Source organism: Felis catus, chromosome A3 (genome assembly GCF_018350175.1).
Source record: "Felis catus isolate Fca126 chromosome A3, F.catus_Fca126_mat1.0, whole genome shotgun sequence".
Classification (NCBI taxonomy): Eukaryota; Metazoa; Chordata; class Mammalia; order Carnivora; family Felidae; genus Felis; species Felis catus.
In genome coordinates, this window is record NC_058370.1 from 3,210,808 (window position 1) to 3,226,103 (window position 15,296).

Genomic DNA, 15,296 nt, shown 5'->3' on the forward strand with positions numbered 1-15,296 from the left:
TGACCTCATTTGGAAACAGGGTCTTTGCAGATGTAACCAGGTGACGGTGAGGTCATAGTGATTTGAGGTGGGGGCTAATCCAAAGCCTGGTGTCCTTCTGAGAAGGGTAAAGTTTGGACACCAAGGCACACAGAAGGAAGATGTGAGGACGGTGAGTGTTGTCTGCCCAGTAAGCGGTAACTGCATACTCACGCGGCAGGACTCAGGGGTGTGTGGATATGACGGAGTCTGGGAAACACAGTGCCAGGTCACACGGGCAGTCAGTGTCACGATGGGCATTTGAGCTCAGACGTGCCCCTTACGAGAGCCCACATCCTTAGCTCTTTGACTATGTGGCTTCTCAGAGGGGAATGCAAAGGGTGATGCTATTAATCCAGCCTTGCAGGCGCACCACACGTGAAGGCTCGTGAGTCCTCTCTCTCCGTCAGTGCGGGACATCAGGGCAAGTCCAATGGCACAGATGAGCCCATCGCGGCAGTGCCCACGGACCTCACCTCCAAGTTCAGGGGAACCTCGGGATTTCCCACATCGAGCTTCCATCCAGAACTTCCACGTCTCAGCTGCTGGACAACAGCAGACCCGAAGCTGAGCAGAGCCACCACGGAAACTGTGTCCGCTCCAGCAGGAACTGCTCCCAGGAGTCGTGCCTCCCACCACCTCCCCTCCTTGGACTTCATTTTAAAAATTCTCTGCGAATCTATTTAGAAAAAAACAACAACAAAACACAGATATGGCTCTTCCTTTTCTCTCTTCCTCCCCCATTTATTCCAGGAGGTTTGGCCCTGGTGGTTGTTACTCTATTTGGAAGGCAAGAGGAGGTTAATTAGCTTTTGTAACCTGAGAACTCTCAGGGAAGATGTCAACCGATTCACTAATAGCTCCTCAAAGCTGGATGCGGTTGGAGGGGCAAGGTCCAGGAAGCACAATGCTCGGCCGGTTCGGTTGTGAACTCCACCCGGCAGGGTGGGGCAGGGGCTTGCAGGATGGTGTTCCCCTGAGCAGTCCAGGTAAAGATTCATCCCTCGCATGGGTCCTGTCCCCCGGCGGCCCCCAGTCCTCCAAGCCATGATGGATTCTGGGGCTGAATCTCACACTCCATCATAGAAACCATCCCTCAAACCCACACGTGTCACATTTGGGCTCCCTAGCATCTAAAACCATGGTGCACGGTAAGCCAAGGCAGAGGACCAGTGATGTGCCAGCCACAGCCTTCTAGGTTACTGCACCTGCAGACCGCCGTGTGAGAACGGGCCACTCCAGCGTCACCTGGGAGCCTGCTGGGAATGCAGAATCCCTGGCCCACTCCAGACCCGCTGAGTGGGAGTCTCTGGACATGGGGGCCCCACAGTGTGCATCTCCACACACTCTCTGTGTCATGTGGACCAAGTCCGAGTTGTGCAGCTCAGGCCCAAGCCCCTTCTGGCCATCTGAAACCAGCACAGAAATCACCATCTGCCCCAGACAATCTGTCAATCAAGATGCAAGCCGGTGACTGTAATGGAAAGCAAGGTCTCCATTAGATTATTTTTTGTAAATTGAGATTTCTTGGCAATTTCCTTCAGTACGTCCTGAAATCACCGAGCAGGTGGAGGTCTCCTTCCTGACCCTTGGCAGCACATTTTCCTTGACCAGCCTTCTGTCTAGAATATTGCGGTTGCCGTAATTACAAATGTACTGTGGCAGTCACACGTGTGTCCTGTGTCATTTCTCCATGCTTGGCACAGAGCTCTTTCTCCCCCAGTGCCTGCCAAGTGCTGCATAACCACCTGGCCACCATGACCCCCTTAGAGGACTCCTCTCTCTGGCCCATGAAAGCATCCTGAGCCCCTGCTCTTTTCCTGCAGGAATTCTGCTCACCATACATGTTTGTCTTCACCGGGGCTGTGAGAGCCGCGTTCTATTCATAATGGCCACAGGGGCCATCCCGCCATAGATGTCACAGAGTCAGCAGCAACAGCAAGTGAGGCGATGGCCTGTTTCGGTTGAAAGTCCAGCTGGGTCCACATTTTCTCCACATGTGATGAGAAGTGTTTTGAGTGGAGATGCTGTCAGAGTCTAGCCTTGAAGAGTCACAAGAGGAAGGGGGTCCGATTCAGGTCAGTTTGTCAGGGGCAGGACAGCCCAAGGATGTAGGAGCTTCCTGGGTGAGGGGCTGGGGCGGGACCGCAGATGAACAGGACAGAGGCAGGTTGGCCCTGGAGCCCCTCACTTCCGGGACCTCGGGAGAGCCCCAGTAATGCGTTTATGCTCACACGCTCTGCAAAACCTGCAAGGGGGAGACACTTCAACTTCAGTCGGTTCAGACCACGGTCTCGTTCTCCGACTCCCCTCCGTCACGTCTCCCTCACACCAGATGGTGTTAACGGGGCTTGGCACGCCTGGGACACGCTTATTAGGGTTTAGTGGCAGCTTCGTACGAATTCACCTCCACGAAGAGCTCCATGATGCCAGCCAGCCCGGAGCGGCAAGGCCAAGCCTCCCACGTCCTCGCTCGTGGGGCCCAGGGCCAGATGCCGCTTCACGACACAGGCGCTCAGAACCACGAGTACACCGCAGAAGAGAAACAAGGCTTGGGACGTGTGGAGCCAGGAGCCAGGGGGCAGGAAATCCTGACCACAGGAAAGTCACTGTGAGGACAGGACCCAGTTCTCATCAGCTGTCAGCAGCAACTAATCAAAATGAGCGTTGTCTCCTGCAAGGGGTAATGCATAACACATAGATACGAGCATCGACACACCATTTATTTTTTTGATGGGCTGAAATGCAATTCATCAGAATTCTTGTGTCCATAGGGCAAAAACTTGTCTGATGTGACAGTGAGCGTGTCCGTGAGTCGATCTGCATGTTGTGTGCAGTCCACTATCCATAATAATACTAATTACAACACTTTTGGGCTGCCTGGGTGGCTCAGTCCGTTAAGCATCTGACTCTTGGTTTCAGCTCAGGTCATGATGTCACAGTTCATGGGATCGGGCCCCCTGCTTGGAATTGTCTGTCTCCTCTCTCTCTGCCCCTCCCCCACTCATGCTTACTCCCTCTCTCAAAATAAATAAATAAACTAAAAAACAAAACAAAACGCTTTCACCCAACCACACCACAAGGCACACGGAATTGGCTTTCTATTCTCTCTCTTGAAACAATACCACACAATCTTTGTCACAAGAGGAGGCAACAAGTGTGCAAGAGAAAAACATAGGAGGAAAATCCATTACATAATCAGGCAACCAAGTAACTTAAAAATTCAACAGTTTTCTAGAATTTGGGATTTTTTTAAACACATCAGCTTTTTAGAATTTAAATAAACCCCTTTCCTAACCCATTTTGAAGGTCATTTTGTATTGTTTTTTAATGTTTATTGGGGGGGGGGGCAAGAGAGAGGGAAAGAGAGAGAATCCCAAGCAGGCTCCATGCTCTCAGTGCAGAGCCTGATGTGGGCTCAATCCCATAATCGGAGAGATCGTGACCTGAGCCGAAACCAAGAGTCAGACTCCTAACTGACCGAGCCACCCAGATGCCCACATATTGTTTTTTCATTGTAATTTTGAGCCCAGAGCACCTGTATCTGAAAGGACTGACTTGTCCATGCGTTTGCTCAGTAGGGATCACTGGTTCCACTGCAGGTGCCATGAGGCACAGCAGCCAAAAAGAGCAGCAGGCCCTCCTCTCTTGGAGAACGTGTTCCCACGGAGGGCTCAGATAGTCAATGTGGAGACAGATAAATATAGGACTGGGGGGGGGGACAAATGGAACTGGCCAGGGTGACCATCACAGAGCCCCGTGAGGGCGTGATGTTTAAGCAGAGACAAGAATGGGGAGGGACCAACAGGCAAAGCTGGGGAAGAGCAGTCCAGGCAGTGGAGTTGCACGTGCAAGTGTCCTGAGGTTACAGGGCGGGAGGGAGTTATCATGTTCTGGGAAGAGGAAGAAGGCCAGCAGGGTTGCAAGGACGGCAGGGAGGGATGGGTGCTGGGGAGAGACGGGCTACGTCTGCCATGTGTTAGCACTCCGTGTGCACAGCCACTGTCACATACACACGTGACCTTGAGTAAGACTGATACAGACCCCCGTGTTCTCGCTCCGGCAAGTTTCCGAACTCGCCCTTAGCCCGCTCTGGTTACATGCAAAAGCCTTCTTGACCAGGCATCCCAGAATTCATGTGCAAGCGTGGCTCTGAGTGACAAGCCTTGCCAACGTGGGCGGAGAGCCTTTCAATTCAGGACCTTTCATGTGACGCATCAGCCCGCTGGGTCGGCCTAAGGGCAGCCAGGCAGAGACACGGCACCATCTGGACACCTTCTCCAGACGCCAAAGCTGAATGGATTCTTTCACAACCTGGAGACCATGACCCTTCCCCGAACACCACCAGCCAATTAAAACCCCGATTTCCCTCCTCCAGAGACTTAATGCAGAACCAGTCCCTGGGTGCACGCTTGGGAGTCTGCATTCTGGTTCCTCTTTGGAAATGGTGACTCCAGCCCTGTGCTGCTCTCGGAGGGCTGTTCTTATTGGAAGGGAGGCGGTCCGGAGGGACCAAGAGAAGATGATGTGCGCAAGATCCCTGTTTCCCAGCAGCCTGCAGTGGAAGCAGGAACACCGACGTGGCCGTCCAGGGAGCCTGACACACGGCACCTGTAGATTCCACTCCAGGCGCCAGGAGAGACGCTCCCCGTGACCAGGACACAAGCTGGGGAGGAGCCCTTTGGAGCACAGCTGGGTCCTTCCCTACGAGGTGGTTGTGATTACAGTGGCTGCCGCAAGAGAAAACATGGGGAGCACCACCCATCCCAGCTGCAGTGAGCGGCCACCTCTGCCCTCCGTGGGACGCCGTAGGCACATCTGCAGATACGGCTCCAGGGTCCCTGGTCTTCACAGCCTTGTCTCCCGCAGGCCTCGAACCCCCAGAAGGTGGGAGCCATGTGGTTTCAAGCAGCCCCAGCACGTGGCAGGAGCCCGGAACAGCTGAGGGAATGCAGTGAGTCAGGACCTGGCTCGAAGACACAGAGATGCCGTGGGTCAAAGGTGAAGCCGCAGCGCCTATAAAACCTGGAGCATCTGCTGGCCTGCGCTCACCTGACAGCTGTCTCCATGAGCACATAAACGCTGCCCTGTATCTCTGAGCACACACTAAGGCATCAACACAGATGTCGAATGACCACGCCGACCGCCAGTCTTATCTGGGCAGACGTCCATGAGAAATCCAACATTTGGGGAGAGAAACCGTGATCATCCAAGTGGGAAGCCCACCGGACAGAGAAGGCAACATGGGCAGGCGTGGGCAGGCGTGGCCCTACGAGACACCGTCCCGCGGCACTGGGGTTGGCTGCCACCCGCAAGTGTCCACGTGCAGCCAGAGTGCCCTCCACCTCTCTGTGTGGTGTCCTGCCATTCGTCGGTGTGGCCACTACATCACAACTGACCGGGAACAAAGCGTGGATATTCCCATTAGCAAAGCCGCTGCCTGGTCTGTGGGTTGGGATAGGCTTTGCGGATTGAAAACCGGAAGATCGTACGTGAGGATCAGCGTGTTTTCTACAGAGGAGGCACAGGCACAGGCGAGACCCCCAGTGCCAGCCCCACGCCTGCCAGATGGGCCTTCTTCCAGTCAGTGCATCTTTTACCAGGTTCCCAACCCTGGGCCCAGCACTCTGCTTGGCAATGGGGGGCCTGCAGGCCTCTTTCAGCGTGGTGGTTAGTTCTGGTGAGGACGACCAACCAGAGTGACCAGCCAGAGCAGGCGTGTGAAGTGGCTGCACTCGTGATCAGTGCCACACGGGACGCCACACAGGACAGAGCAACAGAATCAAAGGGAAGGCCAAATTAGGGGTGGGGTGGGGGGCATGAGGGCCTCTCAGGGGAGATAAAACCAAGCTGAGACCAGAGAGAAAGTGCAGCCGGGCGAATAGAATAGGACCTTCTATAAGCAGGTGCAGCATGACCAAAGGCCCTGTGGTGTGTGTGTTGCGGGGATAGACCCTGATCTGCAAGGGACCTGGAGGGCAACCAGTGTGGCCGCAGCATGGGGTGGGGGATGATCTAAGGGGGGACACCACAGTGGGGGGGGTCATTGTGACCGAGGGCCTATGGGTGGGACACGGAGATACCATTCAGCGAGGGCCCAGCTTTGACAGGAGGCCTGGGGAGTAAAGGGGGAAGGCACGTGAGATGCTTTTCACGCCGTCCACAAAAATCACGTTTGCGAAGGTCCTGCGGTATGTGCATCCGAGCCTGGCTGGCTGCGTGCTGTGTTGGGCACGGCCTCCTCAGCGGTCCTGAGGCGGGGCTCTGTTTTTCCTGAGCTGCTGCCCATCAGCATGAACTCCCCACTCCGGCTTGCTCCACCTGATCTGTTCCCACTTTCCCCAAGTCACCGGAGCTGGGGCTGGAAACGGAGGACGGGAGAGAGAACCACCTGGTGTGGAAGAAAGTTCCAGAACTGCCTGTGGATTAGTTTCCCCTTTCCAGGTTTTGTACCTTAGAAATTCATCATTCCCTTCTTCCCCTTTCGAGTGACAGACAGTTCTCTCATGTGCTGCTGAGAAGATAATTCGGAATTCTGTTTATTCTAATGCGGTTCAAAATGTCTGTGACTAGCATTTGAAAATAGCTCTGGGTGTTAAATAGTGGCAGCCAGAAAGCTTCCGGAACCGGTGTCTCATCCTCTCCTGGTCTGCCAGCCGCTCCATCAGTCTGTCTGTCTGCATCTGCATGAACAGCGGGCTCCTTCTGCAGCAGCTTGTGGGGCGGGGCCCTTGGGGTGGTTTGGGATGCAGGGGGCAGGTGCGCGGGGCGCTCTCACTGGGTCACGTGCACGCTGCATGCCCCTGTGCTAAGCACCACGCTAGGCACCAGGTTGACAGCAGGGAAGGGGCCTGGCCAGGCCCTGTGCTCTAGAAGCTCAGTCTGACGGGAACGCATGTTAGGGAGGGTCGCTCACAGTCCCCATGGTGAGGGGCTCCTGTCCCAGCCTCACTCAGGGAAGCCGCGAAAGATCTGGACTGAAAGTGGCTCAAAGCCCAGTGTGAGTGAACAGCAACAAGGAAGCGGAGGCAGGGAGGTGGAGAGGCCGCTGGTACGAAGTCTGAAGTCGGAAAGCCCGAGGCCCAGAGTGATGCAGCATCCGTGGGCGAGCGCCTGGGGCAGATGTGGGGAGGAGGGCAGCAAGCCAGCGGTGGGATCTCAGAGACATGAAGGCCCGGTCGGGTGGACAAAGCTAGGGTACAGAGGGGAGACCCGGGGAGCACCAGTCACGAGATCAATGTCCACACCCGCCTCCTCGGTACACCTTGGACAGGTGGGCAGGTGAGCAGCTGGACAGATGAGTCTGAAGTCCTGTACCAAACACCAGGCTCAGAATGCTATGGCCCAGCCCCCCACTTCAGCTTCTTTTAATTGCTATTTCTGCTTCCTCTGTGACTCCCAGCCATGAGGACTGGCTTCTGGTTAGTTGAATTCTAAACTCCCGCCTGCCCCAGGACCTTTGCTCATGACTTTCCCTCTGCCCAAAACAATGGTTCTTTCTCTCCCTCTGAGCAGTCATCACCGCCCCCAGGAAGGCTTCCCTGCCCTCTCCCTCTCAAGACTAACTCAAATCCTATCATTCACTCTTGCAGCCTTCAAACTTTACGTGAAATTATATTCTTAAAACCCGTTACCTGTCTTCTCTATTAAATTTCATCTCTCTGAAGAGAGACAAGGGTCACATCTAGTTTTGCTCAACGTGCAATCTACAGAACAGGAATGAAATCAGCACTATTTAGTAGGCAAATGTGTCGACCAGTGATGCTCTGACAACCCAGCCCACGGGGGAGAGTGAGGTACCCACCCTGTAGTGGGTGTGTTTCCTCTGGACCCTGGTGGGTGGCGGGGAGAGGCAAAACTGCCTTCAATCACCAGAAAAAGTCACCACAACCCCCTTCTCTGGCATCCAGGCCTCCGCTGATCTCTTCCCATCCCCTGGACTAGAACCATTTCGCTGAATTTGGAAAAACTAAGTCATACGGTTTGGCATTTTCTCCATAAACCAACAGGAGATGAAATATTTGGACTGAACATGTCTTGTAAACAGCTTTCAATGTGAAAACCCAACATCAAAATGCAGAGACTACCGGCTCCCCCCAGCTCCTTGGGCACGGGCTTCCTCGTCACATTCGGGGAACATTTCCACCGGTGCCAGGGGCTGGGACACTCGAACCACAGCCACCGCAGAGCACGTCTGTCCCTCCATGGCTGACGTCTTTATTCCACCCATTCTTGGCCAACCACACAGGGGGCAGCCCCGAGAAAGGGCTCTTCAGCCAGTGTCCACCCCTGCTCCAAAGGGAACTTCCAGGATTTGGACTGAACATCGGGAACCAGACTACCTGGTCCAGGTCTGCTGTAAGCCTGGAGTCACCCATGTCTCCAAAGTTCAAGCCAAAGGAGTTCCGCTGCACTGCCAAGGCCTGCCAAGCGTTTGTCCCGGAGCCTGGCCCGGTGTGCGAACCTGCCTGGTGCGTGTCTGGGCATCGCGATGTGCCGGTGACAGGAAGAGCCGTGGAAATACCCAGAACGAGGAACAGTTGAATGCAGGATGATCCAGCCAGGGACTGCCCGGCCACTTCTGAGACTCATGCCCCCAGAGGGCAAAAAGGGGAGGCACAGGGGCTTAGAGACACGGCCCAGCCCCCTGGCCCACTCTCCGCCCTCCCGCCCTCCACTCAGCTCAGGAGGGCCTCCACCAGGCTTGGCTGCACAGGGAGCTCGCGGGGCAAGGGTGGACACCAATGGGTCTAATCCAGAATGCCCTCGATGGCCGAGACGCATTCATTCCCCCAAAGAAACTGGGGGTGCCACTGTCCAGACTGTCCAGAGAAGAGGGCTCAATGCCGAAAGGGTAAGAAGCAAATATCCACCATGAAAATCAAGTCAAAGTTCTCTCACAACACAGGTTTCCCAGCAATTCTCAATAGGATCTTGACACAGGGCTATAAAATAATATCGAGGCAACAATTTTACACCTTCCGTATTTCTCCTATTTCAGATCTAATTGACATTTCAGAAAAGACAAGGCTCTTTTAAGGGGTGGTGTCGGGCAGGCGCTTTCCGAGGAGAAACAGAGGAAACTCCACCAGGCTCTAGGCGCAGGGACACATCCCTGGTCAAGACGGGAGACTCAGATGCTGCACAGACAGCAGTCACACTTGGCAGCATAAAAACTGAGAAATTTGACATGGAAAATGCCTTTGCAAACACATCAACAGGTAAATGAAAGCCTTGTGGGTTTTTTTGTTTTAATTTTTTTTAATATTTATTTTTTTTTTTGAGAGAGAGAGACAGAGTGCGAGCAGGGGAAGGGCAGAGAAAGGGGGAGACACAGAATGTGAAGCAGGCTCCAGGCTCTGAGCTGTCAGCACAGAGCACGACGCGGGGCTCAAACCCACCAGCCGTGAGATCATGCATGGCCTGAGCCCCCCAGGTGCCCCTAAATGAAGTCTTTGTAAAAAAATAAATACAGACCTTCCTGGACTCACGATGGGGTTGTATCCCTATCAACCCATCCTTAGTTGAAAACATCATTAAGTCTAAAATGCATGCATACGCCTGACCTCCCACACCTCAGAGCTCAGCCCAGCCTGCCTTCCACGTGCAAGAACAGTCGTGTGAGCCCACGGCTGGGCAGGACCGTTCACCCCAAAGCCTATTGGATCATGGAGTGCTGACTGCCTCGTGGAATGTACCAAATACTGTCCTGAAGTGGGAGCCAGAGGGACGCCTGGGTGCAGAGTGGCCACCAGCGTATGGGTTGGTGACACTCATGGTCATGTGGCTAACGGGAGCCCGCGCTGCCCCACATCACAGGAGAGGATCGGACCACAAATCACTAACCCAGGAAGAGATCCAAACTCGCAATCCCAAAGACGCTTTCCACTGAGTGTATGTTGCCTTCACGCCACGGAAAAGACGAAAGATGGTGAGGTCAAACCATCGGCAGTCAGGAGCCGTCCGCATTTGCAACAGATAAGAAGCAATGGGTTAGCAGCTCCAACACACACAGACCTCTGACAGAAAGGACAAGAAGAAACAACCCAGCCATTTGTCAATGAACAAAAGGATGTGCACAGTCAGTAAATCTCAAGAGCATCGCCAACCGATCGACAAACGTGAAAACAATTCTCAAACTCACTCGTCTTCAGGAAACGCTCATTAAAGCCACAGGAGTCGTCACTGTACCCTCATCACACCGGCAATGATTTAGCGGAGTAGCCTCACCCAGAGCCAATGGAGATCCAGGTGGAAAGATCGCCAAGGGCTTCGCGGGGCTGGGGGAAGGTGCGCCCCGGTCCCTGCAAGACCCCTGCGGCTACTGGCTCCACAAGACGAACGTGACAGTGGAAGCCGCCCTTCCCACCGCCCGACCAGCAACACGGACCGCTCATCCCTTAACCTCTCATTCGGGAGAGCCTTCTTCGGCATATTTTGGGCACTCGCGCAAACCTGTCGAACGACACACACGGCATGTCAGAGGCTACAAGCTGCTCGATGACACCGAGGAAGGTTCCGGAAGAAAGTCATCCCCACTCGCCGCTGATGCCACCACGCTCCCCATCTTGTAAGCAGTCGCGCAGGAGCACTGGATGGTTGCTCAGGGCCTCCCCCTGACTTAAGGAACCTGGGAGTCTAGCCAAAGACGGGCCCCCAAGGTCCTCCCAGGAACACTTACCTCCTCGCCAACTCTGCCAGCAGGACACAAGGAGATGAAAGATGTGTTGTGGTCAAGGCACCTGGAGGTCTCAGTTGGTTGAGCGTCTGACTCTTGGCTTCGGCTCCGGTCATGATCCCAGGGTCGTGCGATCCAGCCCCGTTATCGGGCTCCATGAGCCTGCTTAAGATTCTCGCCTTCTGTCTGCCCTCTTCCCCACTCAAGCTCTCTAAAAATAAAAAATGAAATTAAAAAATTTTTAAAAAATAACGTGTAGCAGGCTCTCTTTCTCTCCACTGGCTGTTCCTCATCCGCTTGGAATACGGTGATTTCAATCCCCGAGCTTCTAACCCTGCTTTGTCCTCACGACCTTCGGCTTCTCCTCACCTTCAAATTTCTCAAAGACACAGCACCAGCTTACTGTGTGAGTTCTTTCTATTCATGCGTCCACCACTCTTCGTGCCCCGGCTTCCTCTCTCAGTAAACTCAGCGAGGCTCCCTGGACGACTGCCAGCACGTCCCTGTGGACCACAGCCAATGCTATCCCTGGTTGGTTTCTTTGACCTTCGAAGCATCTGATCTAATAGGGAGGGTTCTTTGTCACACATCACACCTGGAGCTCGGTGGGTGCCAGACCCGTGTCTGTGGGCCAGATGAACAACTGAACAGAGCAGTAAGTATGTGGATGGGAAGGAGTCAGGAAGTCCCCCAATAAGGCCCTAGCTGTATTTCCTTGATTTAAGGCAGAACAGAGGGGAACATGTGGAGTCTCTCTTTTTTCAAACTGACGTTAAAAAAAATCCTTACAATTCTTCCCATGGCTCCCCCAAAAGGGGGGAAAGGGGAGAACGGTGAGCTCAGCTTTACAGAAAGTAAATGTGTCCCTGTTACACACCACTGCAGATTTCACAACTAGGTTTGAGCACATTTGCTCTGACTACCATTTACTGGAAGAAAAGCTCCTCCAGGAGAAGCCAGAAAGACCGAGTGGATGGCGAGGACCCTGCAGCCCGACTGGACCCACGCACGCCTCCCCCTCCAGACACCGTGAGCTGGCCGTGTGATCTAGCCTGCACAAGACGTCCATGCGGCACGTGGCCACCTGTCAGCCATGCAAGAAACATGTGTCCAGGACTCACAAGGTGCCCGGCACCGGGAACCAGACAATGAGCTCTCCCGCCCAGACCCCAATGGGCAGAACCACACGACGGATAAAAGAATGAAGCACAACGTACGACTGGATGGTGGCAGCAGCCAGAAGGAGTCAGCAGGGAAGGGGGTGGGCTGGGCATATGCCATGGTAGACCAGGTGCCCAGACCCGAAGGGGGAAAGGAAGAGGGCAGAGGGGAGGCCCCAGCCCCGCTGGTGACAGGCCTGAGCTCTCGTCTTGCTCCCTCAGGTTCAGAGGTGTGTACCTGGTGTGCTGGTGGCACCTGGGCTTTGGTCCACACCAGTGTAATCACCCCCTCTCCTCCCATGTCACGCTGTCTTGATGACCGGGGCATCTCTGTGCAGCTCTCCAGTTTCCATGGGAACTATTGCCTGGCCTGAAGCTCAGACAGTGCCTGGGACCTGTCAACCTGCCAGGTGCTTGCCAACTCCTTCCTCCGGGTGACCGACCCTGCCACTCTGTGTTCCACAGAGGGCAGACCGACCACGAGGGATCATGACACAGACCATTTGACTCTGGTCTCTGTTGCTTCCAGAACCTTCTCAGACAAGAGAGCCAGGCCTCCTGGGCCATGTCCATGTAGACACTTTACTCCCCATGGCTCAGTTCTGCACACGGGGCTTAGATGCAGTGGGTCCCATTTCTATCTTCCCACACACACAACCCCCCAAAAAGGGAAGGAAAGAGGCCTCAAGTGCCCCAGTCCTGACCCCCCTGTAACCATGCATACTTTCCTCAAATATAGAAATACCCAGTCGTCACAGCCACAGCCTGGAAGGTAAGCTTCCAGAGGGGACGCAGGGGAGGGAGAGAGCCTGCCCCCCAGTGTGCACGGGTGGGAAGTGTGGGTGCAGACAGCCCGCACTCCAGGTCTACGCTCTGCTCTTAGCCAAGGTGCCCGGTGGCCTAATAGAAACAGAAACCAGGGCCGTGTAGCCCTCCCGAGTGGCAGAACGCCTGGCATGCTATCAACAGGTGTCGAGCGGAAGGAGGGAGGACGCAGAACAAGGAGCTGGAGGAGTGTCAATCTTCCTGCTGACAACAGCCGACCCAGAAAACCAGGACAGACGCTCGCGGGTCTGCCAATGCGTTAGTCAGATGCATAACTCAGACATAACTTATCCTCAGGTCATAAAAGTTGGGGGGGGGGTGCTCCTTCCATGTCTGAATCTCATGTATAAAATTTGCATGCATAATAATCCCTGCCAGATGCTCACAGGTGAGGGACTTCCAGCACCCACCTTCCTGGACACAGCAGGTCACTTCCCCAGGTCACTGGTAAGAAAGTCCTCCCACCGCCTGGGCACGTGTGCCGCTCACTCTCGTATATCCTTTGCTGCTGAGAAATTTAAAAGGAACCCCAGAGCTGCGGAGAGCCTCTCTGAGAAACCAACTCCCGGTGTGGGGCCCAATCTTTCCAGGTGTCGAGCATTAATGGGGCAGACCCCCCAGGTTGGGGAGCTCTGCGCTGTGGGGAAAGGTCACCCCGCGTCACTTCCTGATTGCCCCCGAGACACATGACGAAGAAGAGCGCTTAGGAAGGTTAGAGCCCTTCCCAGAGGATCCAACCCATCCCAGCTGCGGAGGGTCCACTCACACAGAAGCCCATCTGCACTCTGGGTCAGAGAGTCAACCCAAAGGCGAGGAAGACGACCAGCCTGGCCCCAGAGGGGGGCTGCCTTGAGCCCTCCAGGACCGACGCACTCCTTGGGGGCAGCCCTCCCTGCGAGTCTGCCGCCGGGGGCCGGGGGCCGGGAGCCTTGAGACGGAACCGCCCCCTCTCCCCGACGCGAGGAATGTGATGTTCGTGAGCATGAGACCTGAGGGCCAGGACGCCGGGTTCAGGTTCTGGCTCCACTGCCTCGCCGAGCCTCAATTTCCCCTCTCTAAACTGGGAATAGTAACATCTGCTCCAGAATAAAACTAAATCAGAGAATAAGGAAGAGTGTGAACCCACCACTGTCGTACTGGTATCGACCGAGCGGACACACGCAGCAGGGGCTCTTCAGCTCTTCCGATAAAGAGGAAAGCCTCAGTTCCATGGTGCTCTAGCCTTGACACCTCACATACACTCACGTATCTTTTCAATAAAGAAAACAGATCTGGGGCTCTGACCCTTTGTTAATTAATGATCTCTAGCCAAAACGTATTCGCTTTTTATTGTATTCATCCCATTATCCCCTGTTAATATAAATGATACTAGTTTTCCATGTGTGGTACTGATTCCCTTTAAAATAAATTCATTTCAGTTTAAGAAGTTACCTAAGGAAACGTAAGTGTGTATTACCACGTGAGAGAAGCCAATCTGACGCCAATCTATGATGTTCTGGAAAAGGCGACACTAGAGAGACAGTAAACAGATCGGTGGTTTCCAGGGATTTGCGAGGCGGATGACCAGGGGGAGCACGGAGGACTTTCAGGACCGAGAAACCACAGTGTGTGGCGCTATGTTGGCGGGCCGTGCCACCGCACATCAGTCCAGACCCACAGAATGCACAGAGCGCCAAGAGTGAACCCTCAGGTGAACGATGGACTTTGGGTGATAATGACTCGTCCACACGGTTCATGGACTGTAACAAATCCCGTGGGCACGCTGACGACGAGGGAGGCCGCGTCAGTGAGGAGCGGGTGGCATATGGAAACGTTTTTGGACTTTCCTCTTGCTCTCGATTTTGCTGTGGACCTAAAACTGCTCTAAAAAATAAAGTCTATTTTTTAAAAAGGCAACTAAGAGGAGACAATGAGTAAATAATAAAAAAGGAAATATTTCAAAGTGGAAAACCGTGAAGATGGGCCGTGGTGGCAGGAGATGTGGCCAAACCAAACCACGGAGTAAGGAAGTAAATGACTGAGGTTGGGAAAACACTGCCATTGGCACCTGGCACATGGGACCCAGTGCTGCCCATGCACACGTGAAGGGTGGGAGGGCAGGAGAGAAGGACCTTGAACCACAACCAGGGCACCGCACCAGGTGGAGGCAGCCTCCTGCAGGGCCTCCCGACACTGTACGCATGCACAAAGCCCCCCTGGTGGACCCCTAGAAGGTTCTGGGTGCAGCATGGCTGGAGGCTGGGTGGGGGTGGCAGCACAGTCACCCCCGGCTGCTGGGCCATGTCCATTTTCCCAAGGGCAGCAGGTCAAGGAGGTGCTGGTTTCTACTCGGCAACCGTCCAACCTCCAGGAACCTGTCTGGGGTGTTAAGAGGCAGTGGGGTGGTGGCCTCAGAAGCAACGCCAGGGACTATCTCCTGCTGGATGACAGCTGAGGGAGGGGCTTCCTATGGGCACAACGTCCAGGGGTGGCTTCTCAGCCTGAGCTCTGGAGCCTTCCAGGCCACGGTGGTTGGCGCTGGCCAGGTAGGCAGCCGTGCAGTGCTCGGGGAGATGTCCCCCAGTGTGAGCATCTAGGATCCCAGCCTTGACACTCCTCCCACCTCAACCAGAAGA

The 15,296-nt window shown here is 54.6% G+C and overlaps 1 long non-coding RNA gene across 2 annotated transcripts in view; it reads right to left on the reverse strand.

The window, feature by feature from the left end:
* LOC123384245 overlaps positions 1-15,296 on the reverse strand; it is a 267,602-nt gene that overhangs the window by 142,089 nt on the left and 110,217 nt on the right. For both annotated transcript variants that reach the window (XR_006594993.1, XR_006594994.1), the window contains exon 3: positions 10,700-10,907. This is a non-coding gene — a long non-coding RNA (uncharacterized LOC123384245). The remainder of the gene's footprint in view (positions 1-10,699; positions 10,908-15,296) is intronic.